The sequence below is a fragment of the Leucoraja erinacea genome, chromosome 2 (assembly GCF_028641065.1).
Source record: "Leucoraja erinacea ecotype New England chromosome 2, Leri_hhj_1, whole genome shotgun sequence".
Classification (NCBI taxonomy): domain Eukaryota; kingdom Metazoa; phylum Chordata; class Chondrichthyes; order Rajiformes; family Rajidae; genus Leucoraja; species Leucoraja erinaceus.
Window position 1 is genome coordinate 121,792,839 of NC_073378.1, and position 15,090 is coordinate 121,807,928.

The window sequence follows — 15,090 nt, forward strand, 5'->3', positions numbered from 1 at the left end:
CTAGGGTCAACAATGGGGTAGATAGTAGTTCAGCACTGCTCTCTGGTTGTGGTAGGATCATTCAGCTGCCTGATAACCGCTGGGAAGATACTATCCCTGAGTCTGGAGGTGTGCTTTTTCACACTTCTATACACTTTGCCTGACGGGAGAGGGGAGAAGAGGGAGTGGCCAGGGTGTCACTCGCTCCATTTGATTAGCATCTATTAGCCTAAACATTCATTTCATTCACCAATGTTGTATCATGGCCAACACCTACAAAATATGTTGCAATTGTTCTCTTTGGATAATCAAACAGCATCCCCTAAATCCACGATCGCTCTCACCATAAAGACCAAGGGCAGGTAGTGCACAGGAGCACCACCTCTTGCAAGTTTCCCTGCATTAAGAATAATTTTGATATGTATCCCTGATAATCTAATCTGCAGCTGAGGGAAAACATCCTTCCTATATCTACTCTGTCATGTTTAGAGATACAGCGCAGAAACAGGCCCTTGGGCTCACCGAGTCCACATCGACCAGCAATCCCCACACATTAACACTATCCTACACAGTATTAGGGACAATTTACATTTATACCAAGCCAATTAACCTACAAACTTGTACATCTTTGGAGTGTGGGTGGATACCGGAGATCCCGGGGAAAACCCACGCAGGTCACGGGGAAAATGTACAAACTCTATACAGATAAGCGCCCATAGTCAGGATCGAACCTGGGTCTCTGGCACTGTCAGGCAGCAACTCTCCGCTGTGCCACCGTGCCACATTTTCTAAGAATTTTGTGTGTTTCAATTCTTTTAAATACTCAAGAATCAGAGTCCAGCTGCTTAATTACGCCTCATATGACCAGATCCCAAGATCCAGTCTAGTCTTTGCTGACTCTCTCTCCAGAAAGTATGTCTATTTTAGGTAACAGACCAAATCTGTACACAATACTCCAGATATAGTCTTACCAAACCCCCCACATAATGATGGTAAGACATTTGCTCACATGAAGACCAATATACTGCACACTGCCCGCTGCATCTGCATGTTAACTTTCAAAGATTATATTCCTGGATGCCCAAGTCCATTTGACGATACATATTTCCCACTCTCTTGTCATTCAGCTTTTTTATTACTTGTTACCAAAGCGGATATTATTTTTCACATTTTGATTCATCCTCCATTTAGATTGTCCATATCTATTTGTAATTTGTAACTTGTAATTTTATTTATTTATGGGACAGTGCATATTAATATATTAATAAACATTTACATGTAATACGCAAGATTGTAGCCAGTAGCTAATTTCCATCTTTAGTCCCTCTTAGAGCCATGGAGTCACAGACTCATACAACCTGGATACAGGCTTTTTGATCCAACTCATTCATACCGTCCAGGTTTTATAACTGAGCCAGTCCTATTAGCCTGCATTTGGCCCATATCCCTTTACAGTGCAACATTTCTTGAAATAGTTTAGTTTAATTTATTGTCGCTCGTATCGAGGTACAGAGAACAGCTTTTTGTTGTGTGCTATCCAGTTAGTGAAAAGACTGTACCTGATTACAATTGAGACAACCACAGTACAGATACAGGATAAAGGGAATAAGGGAATAAGTTTTAGTGCAAGATAAAATCCAGTAAGATCTGATTAAAGAAAGTCCGATGGTCTCCAGTGAGGTAGATGGTAGCTCAGAGTTGATGAGATGGACGGTACAGTTGCCTGCTGACAGCTGGGAATAAACTGTCCCTGAATCTGGAGGTGTGCATTGTCACACTCCTGTGCCTCTTGCCTGATAGGACAGGGAAGATGAGGAAGTGTCCCAGGTGAGACTCATCCTTAATTATACTGGTGGCATTGCCGAGGCAGTGTGAGGTGTAAATGGAGTCAATAGAAGGGAGGTTGTTTTTGCATGATGGTCTGGGCTGTGTCCACAACTCTCTGCAATTTCTCGTGGTCTTGGATGGAACTGTTCCCAAAGTATCCTGTGATGCATCGCCACAAAATGCTTTCTACGTCGCATCTATAGAAGTTGGTAAGAGTTGGTGGGGACATCCTAAGCCTTCTAATGAAGTACAATTCCTGGACTGCTTAGTTCCTCAGCCATTGGATGTGAAGTGCCAGTGACTTCATTAGCTAATGCACTTTACATGTTCATTACGATTGTCTTTGTAGCAGCTAATTGGGAGTGTGACACAATGAATAAATCATACATCCAATAGATTTACCACATGCAAATTGTTAATGGCTGCTGAGAAAAGTGATCAAAAGCCTTAATTATTTCCCGTGCTATTCTTGACGTTTACCGACAAGTCCAACGATAACAATTAGTGGCAAGATGGTATTAAGATCACTAAGATGGACTAGTTCAGGCCTAATTAATTTTACAGGGTAACAAAATGACTACAGATGTAAAAGTATAATACATAAATTCCCAATCCAAGTATAAAGATAATGACCAGAAGATGCCACAGAAAAAGAGTTCTGCAGCACAAAAAATATGTCCTTTGGCCCACACACCACACCAACCCATTTGCACATCTACGCAAATATAATTTGCCATCATTGGAACCTTATTCTTCTATACCTTGCCTGTTTCACTTTCTGTGTGGAAACATGGAATTGCAGATGCTAAAAAAAAGACACAAAGTGCTGGAGTAGCTCAGTAGGTCAGGCAGCATCTATGGAGAACATAGATATGTGACATTTCGGGTCAGGGCCCTTCTTCAGAGTAATTCTGGTGGCGGGTTGGGGGGAGGGGGAGAAAGCTGGAAGAAAGGAGGGGCAGGACATAGCCAGTCAGGCATTAGTTAGACACAGGTGAAGGGGTTTTTTGTTCCATTTATGACAGCGGGGAGGAACCATGTTTACTAAAGAAAGAAAACATCTTGGATGTCCTAGAATGAAAAGCCTCATCTTGGGAACAGATGATACAGCGAGGAAATAGGCTCTTTGGTCCAACGAGTCAATGCCAACGAACGATCCCCCATGTACTCCTTCTCTCCTACACGTTAAAAGCCAATTAACCTGCAAACCTGAATGCCTTTGGAATAAGAAGGAAACCGGAGCACCCGGAGAAAATCCACATGGTCACTGGAAGATCATACACATTCTACACAGACAGCACCTGTTGCCATGATTTTGACATGGGGTGAAAGAGAAAAAAACATAGAAACATAGAAATTAGGTGCAGGAGTAGGCCATTCGGCCCTTCGAGCCTGCACCGCCATTCAACATGATCATGGCTGATCATCCAACTCAGTATCCTGTACCTGCCTTCTCTCCATATCCCCTGATCCCTTTAGCTACAAGGGCCACATCTAACTCCCTCTTAAATATAGCCAATGAACTGGCCTCAACTACCTTCTGTGGCAGAGAGTTCCAGAGATTCACCACTCTCTGTGTGAAAAACGTTTTTCTCATCTCGGTCCTAGAGGATTTCCTCTTTATCCTTAAACTGTGACCCCTTGTCCTGGACTTCCCCAACATCGGGAACAATCTTCCTGCATCTAGCCTGTCCAACCCCTTAAGAATTTTATGTTTTTATAAGATCCCCCCACAATCTTCTAAATTCTAGCGAGAAGTGTTGATTTAAATCCATCCAGGAGAACAACTGTGCTCCCAAGTTTAGTTTCTCCGCTGAATGGTATCACTTCCAAAAGTGAAGCACTCGGTCACGGAAGGAAGCCCAGAGTTACATCTTCAGATCTGCAACCGGCAAAAGCCTGACTTTGGGTGGGGGTGGATCAGCTTGAAAAATAAGGCTAAAAATCCAATTAAAGAAAGGTGGACACTGAAATATGTGCTCAGATCCTCATTCATCAACGTTCTGTGGTAGAAGGGGAGTTTCAGCATTATCTCCTGCTGGATGATGTCGAGTTTAAGTGTTTTTGCAGCTATTATGTTCCCTGCTTGACCTTGTCGGCAGAGAGATCAGGGCATGAGCTGTTTATGCTGAGATTTAGCCATGGTGATAATTCACACGGTCCAGTTGAGCTCCACCATTGGTGACCCTTTTGATGGGGTGGAAAATAAGGCAATGGAAGATGTCATCATCTGACCCAGCAAAGATGCAGTCCAAAGGTTATCTCCCTCTTGCCAGCTCTGGATGCTTTCCATTTTCCTACTGTAGACTGGCACAGACTGATTCTTCATCAGTAGAATTATAAATCGAAGATAGACAAAAAGCTGGAGTAATTCAGCGGGACAGGCAGCATCTCTGGAGAGAAGGAATGGGTGTTGTTTCGGGTTTAGACTTGAAACGTCACCTATTCCTTCTCTCCAGAGATGCTGCCTGTCCCGTTGAGTTACTCCAGCTTTTCGTGTCTATGCCGGTTTAAACCAGCATCCACAGTTCCTTTCCCACGAATTAAAAATGGAGCAGAATTCAGTTCAAGTCAAAACTCCTCAAATCATGATAGAGAGGAAACCGTGTATAAATACACTGGAGATGGCTTACCGGAGGATATTTATCATGATAAGTTCAAAGTGCATAGAACGTCACAGGAGATCCTATTTTCCTGTGGCTGCCCCTCAGGTTCCTATTAAATATTTCCCCCCTCACCTTAAACCTATGTCCTCTTGTTCTCAATTCCCCTACTCTGGGTAAGTGACTGTGTGACTACCTGATCTATTCCTCTCATTATTTTGTACACCTCTATAAGATCACCCCTCAGCCTCCCTAGTTTGTTCATTCCAGGTGACGTAGTGATCACACAAATTCCTTCCATCTATTCTGTTGCATGTCCTATCCATGTACCTGTCTAACTCTTTCTTAAATGTTGGGATAGTCTCTGCCTCAACTACCTCCTCTGGAAGCTTGTTCCATACATCCACCACCCTTTATGCTACGCCTCAGATTCCTATTAAATCTTTTCCCCTCCACCTTAAACTTATGTATCTGGTCCTCGATTCACCTACTCTGGGCAAGAGACTCTGCGCATCTACCCGATCTATTCCCCACATGATCTTATACACCTCTATAAGACCACCACTCATCCTCCTGTGTTCCAAGGAATAGTGTCCCAGCCTGCTCAACCTCTCCCTATAGCTCAGACCCTCTAGCCCTGGCAACATCCTTGTAAATCTTCTCTGTACCCTTTCCAGCTTAACAACATCTTTCCTACATCATGGTGCCCAGAACTGAACACAATGCAGCCTCACCAACATCTTATACAACTGCAACATGACCTCCCAACTTCTATACTCAATGTTCTTTACAACACTTTTTGTGACCCCCTTTTGCACTTGAAGTCAAATTAAATTAAGCATATTATGATACTCCTGAAAATGTATCAGAAATTAAAACTAATGTCACCGGTGTTTGCAAGTAACATTGGTAATGTTTGAGATGCAGCTTAAAGCATATTCCACCTTCTTTGCTGTTCCTTATTTCTGTAAACTGCCTTGAGCCTACAACTCTTCATGGCATTTGTGTTCCTCCAATATCAACCTCCCAAGATTTATTGTTCCACCAGTGACAACCATGTCTTTAGTTTTCAAGAAGGAACTGCAGATGCTGGAAGATCGAAGGTACACAAAAATGCTGGAGAAACTCAGCGGGTGCAGCAGCATCTATGGAGTGAAGGAAATAGGCGACGTTTCGGGCCGAAACCCTTCTTCAGAAGAAGGGTTTCGGCCCGAAATGTCGCCTATTTCCTTCGCTCCAAAGATGCTGCTGCACCCGCTGAGTTTCTCCAGCATTTTTGTGTACCTTCATGTCTTTAGTTTGTTCAGTCCTGCACTCTGGAAATCCTTTCCTTCAAAGCATCTTTCCAACAAAGCGTTTAATCGTATGTCCTCACAAAGTTTGGAATCTAATTTTGTTTCATTGTAAATTTCCCCTCGTGTGTAGGATGTGAAATTAGAATAACATAGAACAAGTGTGAACGGGTGATCATCGGTCAGCGCGGACTCAGTGGGCTGATGGGCCTGTTTCCACGCTGTATCTGTAAACATAATCTTATGAACTACCTTGGATCACCTTGCAATGTCCAAAGCAACTTGCTGTTGTAACTGCAAGGACATAGACAAGGCTGGCTCACCTGGTGAAATGTAGAGACAAGGAAATGCAGATGCTGGTTTGCAAAAAAGACTCAAAGTGCTGGAGTAACTTATCATGGATATGGTGTGTAAGAAGGAACTGCAGATGCTGGTTTACACCAAATATTGACACAAAATGCTGGAGTAACCCAACGGGACCGGCCGCATCATTGGATAGAAGGAATGGTGACGTCTCAGGTCGAGACCCTTCTTCAGTCTCGACGCAAAATGTCACCCATTCCTTCTATCCAGACAAGTCTGAAGACTGGTCTTGATCTGAAACATCACCCCTAAACTACTTGCTTCATAACTGTGTTATATGAAGGCATACTTCTCTAATTTGCATTATAGCTGGAAACGCATTATCTTCACTGAATTTTTAGTTTAGTTTAAAGATACAGCATAGAATGAGGCTCTTCAACCCACAGAGTGAACACTGACCATCGATCACTGTTTCTCACCTGTTCTATGTTATCCCTCTTTCTCATCCGTTCCCTATACACTAGGGGCAATTTTCAGAGACAAATTAACCTACTAGCCAAAACTTTAGTTTAGTTTAGAGATACAGCACGGGAACAGGCCCTTCGGCCCACCGAGTCCACACTGACCAGAGATCCTACACACACACTAGGGACAATTTACACTTATACCAAGCTAATTAACCTACAAACCTGTCCGTATTGGTAGTGTTGGAGGAAACCGAAGACCTGGGAGAAAACCCATGTGGTCACAGGGAAAACGTACAAATTCCATAGAGGCAGCACCCGTAGTTGGAATCGAATTCGGCAGTGCCACTGTTGCCACCCTAAAGATAGATTCCCGACCTGAAAAATCACCTATCCATGTTCGCCTGGGATGCTGCCTGACACATTGAGTTAATCCATCACATTTTTGTCTTTTTTTTTTTAACCTACCAATGTCTCTGGGATGTGGGAGAAATTAGAAACAGAACAGCACCTGCGGCCAGGATCGAAACAGGTCTCTGGTGCAGTGAGGCAGTAGCTCTACCAGATGCACTGTTGTGCTGCCCTACTATTTTTGAGAAGTTTCTGCCTGATTCCAGATTTATTACCATGAATATGGTCTGGCCTGCTGTACCTGTCACACAACACTGTTATTAGCAACACATACACAGACAAAGAAGCATGGGACAGGTTCTTCCCTGTTGTTATCAGGCAACTGGACCATCCTGTCAACAGTTAGAGAGTGGTCCTTCGCCACTATCTCCTTCATTGGAGACCCTCGGACTAACTTTAATTGGACTCTACTGGATCTAATCTTGCACTAAACATTATTCCCCACATCTTGTATCCATAGACTGTGGACGGCTCGATTGTAATCATGTATAGTCTTGGCTATACTGACTGGTTAGCACTCATCAAAAAATGTTCATTGTACCTCGGTACAAGTGACAATAAACTAAACTAAGTAAAAAATCTGAATAAATATCTTTCTAACTGTCACATGAACCTGTTTCACCCTTTCAGAACTACTCTATGTTTCTATGTTTCTATTCCATTTCTTCCACTCATCCCTTCCCCACTCTTTCGGCAACTGAAAACAAACTGGTTTTCTCTCTTTCAAGGCTCTGTCATAAGATCTTGGACCTGAAAGATTAACCATATTTATCTTTCCACACATGCTGCCTGGCCTTGGTTCTTGGTTTCTTGGCCCTCCAAAATATTCCAAATGGAATTTAAACTGGAGGTGATGAAGGGAGGGCTTAAGCCAGAAAGGGTTATTGGGAAGAAAGAGCTACTTTAAATTTAGTTTCATCTGTTTGGGTAACTATAGTTGGGTGGAGATTATTCCATGCTTTAATTGTGCAGGGGAAGAACGAATTGCTGAATGTTTCCAGCAGCCTCCATTTTTTATTTTGGCTTTGCAGCCAAGCAAAGTACCTGTGGAGTGATGCTCGATGTCACAAGACAAAACCCTGTATCATTTAGTGTTTCTCTAGTAGTACAGTTTAGTTTATTGTCACGTGTATGAAGGTCCAGTAAAAAGCTTTTGTTGCGCGCTAACCAGCCAGTGACAGTCAGATCTTTGCTCAAGATTATAACATTTGGACAGGTATATGGTGGATAGGTTAGGTTTAGAAGGATATGGACAAAATGCAGGTAGATGAGACTAATACAGAAGGAGCATATTCGAATTACATGGGCAAGTTAGGTTGAAGGAACCTGTTTCCGTGCTGTATATAAATATATAACTCCATATCATCTGCTGTCCTTTGTGACTCCAGTATCATAATTACATCTAATGCTTTCCGTCAACCTCTGAAGATGCTGGCTGATCTACTGAGTATTTACAGCGTTTTATGTTTTTTAATTCAAATATCCAGCATGTGGCTAGTTTTGTTCTTCATGCCAATTTTCACTCTGAAGTTGTCAACGTCGATAACCTTTTATGCAAATGAACCACTGGATAACATTATCGAAGCAGTCAGCAACTACTAACTATCGCTGTTACATTCTGGGGTCCAAAATTATTCTGCATGAATAATAAATGTACATGAAACCCAGATGATAAGTGAATAACACATCCAGACAGAAAAACAAATGTTAGTAATGGTTGCATTTTGACTTCAAAGCTGCAGTAACCCTGTCTGAATTTTTCCTGGCTCTGTTAAAAGATAAGTACTTTGCTCCCAACTTAAATCAACGTAATTATGTGTCTTTTGTAAGTGGTTATTTATTGCCTGGTGCTGTGTCCTTAAATTAACCAATCTCAGTAGAGAAATGTTTACAGAGCTCCGCATTTTAAACGTCAAAAAGTCATTTGAATTGGTGGAGGCAATTACTATAAAATGCTTCTGCTGTGGGTGATATTGTTGCCTTTGTAATAGCTATGATTGTTAACCTTTTATACTTTTGTATGGGTGAAAAGAAACGGATATTTATGGGGAGATTTAGAAAAGATTAAATAGCACATTCACTTATGCCTACTTTTGTCTCTTTCATTTTTAAAAGTAATTCTTAACGCTTTTTAATCCAGAATTCTACGCTGGCATTCTGCTGCTGCTCTGTAGCTGATAACTGTCTTTCTGATGAGATCTTCAGTCAGAGGCACAGCATTTTCTCTCAAGGCAAGGTAAGGGAATTCACAGCACTTTTTTGACAGTATCCTTTGTGCCCTGGTCAATGTTCATTCCTCAATCGATATGGTTAGAAAAATTAGCCTGTCATCATCTGCTTGCGGTATTTTGTGAGTTGGGTATGCACAAACTGTCTGTCACTATCACTGTCTCCTTTGGTAGTCCCTAGTTATTAAAACCACAAGGAACTGCAGATGCTGGTTTACTACAAAAATGACACAAACAACTTTCCAAGATGGCGTCCAACCCAGGCGACTATCTGCGTGCTAGCCACAGAAGCAGATCTACTAACTCATATTATAATCACTCCACACTCTTAAATCTCTCTATACACTCTACAATTGCTCTATTGTAATCAAGAATCGTCTTTCTGCTGACTGGTTAACACACAACAGCTTTTCACTATACCTCCATAGTCGTGACAATAAACTAAATAAACCAAACTAAGTGCTGGAGTAACTCAGCGGGTCAGGCAGCATCTCTAGAGAACATGGATAGGTGATGTTTCAGGTGGGACTCTTCTTCAGACTTTCTGAAGAAGGGTCCCAACCCAAAACGTCACTGATTTACAAGGGTCACTGCCAGAAACATCAAATAATAATAATAATAATAATAATAATAATAATAATAATAATAATAATAATAATAATAATAATAATAATAATTTATTTTATTGTCATTGCACATAAGCGCAACAAGATTTGGTATGCAGCTTCCATCCGATGTCATAACTTAAATAACTACTAAAATTTAGATTTAGATACCCTGAGAACATGGTTTGTATAAAGAACATTAAAAATGTAAAACAGTCAAAACAGACTGAAGTGCAGATGTGTCTGTGCGACGTGACCATCCGAGGGAGACAGTCCAGGGGATGGGGGCACTCAGCAGGGTCGGTTCAGAGCAGCTATAGTACCCATGTTCTTCTGAGATGCTGTCTGACCTGCTGAGTTGCCCCGGATATTTGTGATTAAAGATGTCTAGGCTGTACACAATTTTGTAGATTCTCAGGTGACTGATGAGGCTGATGTGGGAATCACAGAATCGTACACTGATGGAGCAGAAGGCAGTGAGTGGTCTATGAGGCGATCTGCTGCCTCCATCACCACTCCTGGGCGTCCATATGCTTCTAATACATTGGCCTTAAGATTTGCAATACCATTACTGCGAATGTTCCTTCTCCACTTTGACTGGTAACAGGACAGGTAATTCCTCTTTTTGACACAAAAGATCATTTGGCTCATCAAATCTCAGAGCGATCCCATCTGTCCCATTCCCCCACATATTTCTCCGTTCTATCTGTTCTAGCCCATGTTTTTATAATGCTTGGGCAGCTTACAACCCAGCGGAATCAGCATTGATTTCTCTGACTTCCAGTAAACCTTGCTTTCCCTTTCTATCTGTCCCTCCCCCATCCTAGTTCTCCGACTAGTTCTACTGTCCTCCTGATTAAATATTACTGATTGTATGCCAACCTTCCCCATCAACTAATGATCAACCAGTCTACATTTCCTTATCATCATCTGCTTTGATTTGTCGTTTTCAAACCTTACCCTTCCATATCTTTAGATTTCTTCTTCCCTGCCTCTCAGTCTCGATCCGAAACATCACCCATTCCTTCTCTCCATAGATACTGCCTATCTCGCTGAGTTACTCCAGCATTTTGTGTCTATCTTCTGCCTATTAGTTTAGTTTATTGTCACATGTACCATGGTACAGTGAAAAGCTTTTGTTGTGTGCTAATCGGTCAGTGGAAAGACTTTGGAAGGATTAATTCTTATTTTTCCTGTCGCTTACCTATATTTTGGGGCAATTTACAGTGGAGATTTAACCTACCTCCATGTCTTTTCGGTGTGAGAAGAAACCCAAGACAGTTCTGGGGCGAACATGCCAACTCCACACAGCACTGGAGATGCGGATCATACCTGGGCCACTACAGCTGTATGCTGGCAGTTCTACTAGCTGGAGACATGAGAAGCCTATTCCATGGCTGATGAAGCCTTCATGTACTTTTCCTCCACTCCAGGCATGTCCGCTCTCAAACCCCCCGTCTCCACGGACAGAACAGAGATAGAGTTCCCCTCGCCCACGCCGATCACCCATCAGTAAAATTAGTGGACCCTCAGTATCCAGCATATTCCTTCCACTGGCTTCAACGGGATCCCACCACCTGCTCATAGCCTCCCTTCTCCCACCTTGTTGCTAACCAATCACTCATAGAGTCAAAGAGTTTTACAGCGTGAAAACAGGCCCTTTGGTCCAACTTGCCCACATCGGCCAACATGTCTCAGCTACACTAGTTCCACCTATCGCCATTTGGCCCCTATCCCTGTAAACCTGTCCTATCCATGCACCTGTCTGAATGTTTCTTAAATGTTGCGATAGTACCTGCCTCAACTACCTCCTCCGGCAGCTCGTTCCATACACCCACAACCCCTTGTGTGAAAAAGCTACCCCTCAGGTTCCTATTAAATATTTCACCCCTCACCTTAAAACTACGTCTTCTGGTGCTCGATTCCCTTACTCTGGGCAAGAGACTACCCGATCTATTCCTCTCATTATTTTCTACACCTCCATAAGATCACCGCTCAGCCTCCCTAGTTTGGTCATTCCAGGTGAGGTAGTGATTCACAGTCAGCTCCTCCCACCTATTCTATTGCATTCAGAGATTGTGATGTGGTCTTCTCTACATTGGCCAGGCCAAACGTAGACCAGCCAAATGTGTTTCAGACCACCAACACTCGATCCACAATGCCTCTTTCAACATCTGCAGTAAGATGCTGCAGATATTCTATCATGATCAGTGGTGGCCAGTGCCATCTTCTATGCCGTTGTGTGCTGGGGCAGCAGGGGTGAAGACCGCGGATGCCAACAGGATCAACAAGCTCGTCAGGAAGGCTGACTTCATCCTGGGAGCAGAGTTAGATTTAATGCCGGTGGTCTTGGAAAGGAGGATGCTCCTCAAACTGCAGAGCATCTTGGACAATTCATGAGACACTGGTCAACTTGCGGAGCACCTTCAGCAGCAGACTGTTCCCACCAAGGCAGCACAGAACGCTTGTTACATAAGTGCTGTGCAATAACTGGTCACTTAAATATTGTTATTATTATATTGCGCATGGCACTTTCAATGCCTTGCAACTGTATCTTTTGTCAGTTGTCTGACCAATTTTGCTCCGGGATAAATACAGTCGTATCGTATCATATTGCATCGTATGCCCACCTTGAGCTTCCAGTTGCATATCATTCCAACTTCCCTTCCCAATCACACAATGATCCAGCTATCCTCTGCCTTCTCCACGACCATGGTGGAGCAGGACTCGAGGGCCTGAGCTACAGGGAGAGGTTGAGCAGGATAGGATGCTATTCCTTGGAGGAGGAGGAGGAGGAGGAGGGGTGATCTTATAGAAACATAGAAAATAGGTGCAGGGGTAGGCCATTCGGCCCTTCGAGCCTGCACCGCCATTCAATATGATCATGGCTGATCATCCAACTCAGTATCCTGTACCTGCCTTCTCTCCATACCCCCTGATCCCTTTAGCCACAAGGGCCACATCTAACTCCCTCTTAAATATAGCCAATGAACTGGCCTCAACTACCTTCTGTGGCAGAGAATTCCAGAGATTCACCACTCTCTGTGTGAAAAATGTTTTTCTCATCTCGGTCCTAAAAGATTTCCCCCTTATCCTTAAACTGTGACCCCTTGTTCTGGACTTCTCCAACATCGGGAACAATCTTCCTGCATCTAGCCTGTCCAACCCCTTAAGAATTTTGTAAGTTTCTATAAGATCCCCCCTCAATCTTCTAAATTCTAGCGAGTACAAACCGAATCTATCCAGTCTTTCTTCATATGAAAGTCCTGACATCCCAGGAATCAGTCTGGTGAACCTTCTCTGTACTCCCTCTACGGCAAGAATGTCTTTCCTCAGATTAGGAGACCAAAACTGTATGCAATACTCCAGGTGTGGTCTCACCAAGACCCTGTACGACTGCACTAGAACCTCCCTGCTCCTATACTCAAATCCTTTTGCTATTAAAAAGCAGTTAAGACAAGTACATACTTTACATCCATACTCACCTGCCTAATTAGGTACAAAGGATGCATAACTATCTTATGGACAGATGATAAAACAGTGTGGTGTATAAGATCATGAGAGGAATAGATAGGGTAAATGCATTGAGTCTTATATCCAGAGTAGGGGAATCAAGAACCAGAGGACATAGGTTTAAGGTGAGGGGGAGAGTCTCAATAGGAACCTGAGGGGCACCTTTTTTTTACTCAAAAGGTAGTAGGTACATGGGACAAGCTGTCCGAGGAGGTAGTTGAGGCAGGCACTATCACAAAGTTTAAAAAACATTTGGACAGGTACATGGATTTTACATGGATTTTTCTTATGCATTGAAGTACATGTGTAGTTAGTGCAGGTCTGAAAAAGAGAAAGTGGTTGAGATAGGTACAACAACAATATTTAAAAGACACAAAATGCTGGAGTAACTCAGCGGGCCAGGCAGCATCTCTAAAGAACATGGATAGGTGATGCTTCAGTTCAGGACCCAAGACCTGAACCGAAATGTCACCCATCCTTTTTCACCAGAGATGCTGCCTGACCCGCTGAGTTACTCCAGCACTTTGTGTCTTTCTTTGATTGTTTTGCGCTGTTTTATTCTTATGGCTTTATGATAGATCACGAGGTTTGGAGGTTTTGATATTCAAACTCCACGCAGACAGCACCCGAGGGCAGGATCAACCACTGGTCTCCGGCAAGCTGAGAGGTAACGGCTCTACCAGCTGCACCACTGATATTGCTATCAGGGAAAATCATAGGCTGAAGATTACATATAATGCGACTTTCAGGCAAATTGAGAATGTATGTCCTAATTGTATTACTGTAATAGTTAGCAATAAAGTTTAATTGTGGATTCGACAAAGAAAACAAAGATCTGTGTAAAGAAGATTCAACATAAAAATCTAAAAATTCTGGACCGAAATCTTTGAAATCTTCACAAAATTATTTAAAATAAAACTGATACCAAAAGCAGAATGGATTATCTTTGGAATAATGGAAGGTAGCCCTGAACTAAACGTGTTTCAAAAGAATTTATTTAATTATGGGCTAATAACGGGAAAAAAGCTTATACTCAAATTCTGGAAAAACGCTCCTATACCAACAATAAAAATGTGGATTTCAAATATGTTCGGAACATTACACATGGAAGAGATGAGACTCCTCCTTGAAGGCAAAGCAGACCACTTCCAAAAGACGTGGTCTGCATTTATTGACTTACTACAAGTATAAGGTGCAACAGTAATTTAAAAAATAAATGGTGCCAGGATCTGGTAATGTGGGATGATAAATATAGTTGGTATATCCCTTTTTACATAGTTTTTTTATAATAGAGCAATTGTTTCTCTTTCTTTCTTTCCTTTTCTAGGGTCTATTTCTTAACTTTCTTCTCTAACTCTCTCTCTAATGGGCTATTTTTTAAAACATTTTCTCGCACTATCACGACTCTTTCTCACTTTCCTTACTTCCTTTATTTCTATCTTACTTAAAGCTCAAAAAATGAAGGGGTACAACAAATGTAATAAGATATATGTGGTGTGTATTACTGTAACTTATTGTACTGCTAATAAATTATTTAAAAAAAAAAAAAAAAAAAAAGAAGATTCGACATGAGGGAGAAGAAAATACTCCAAGTTTGCATTGCTTAAAGATTGTGCATTAAATTTTCAGTTATCCTTTTCTTTTTAGGTCTGACTGCCATGCCATTTAAAATTAATGCTTTTGAAAACACTATAAAATAAATATCTACCCCTCCCCAACCACCAAAGCTTACATACATAAATAGACTCGCCCACGTGCACAGTAACATAAACGCCTACACAGAAACCCAGACACACGCACGCACACTCTTAGATCAAAGCACAAAATGCCAGAGGACCTCAGCGGGTCGGGCAACATCCGTGGAG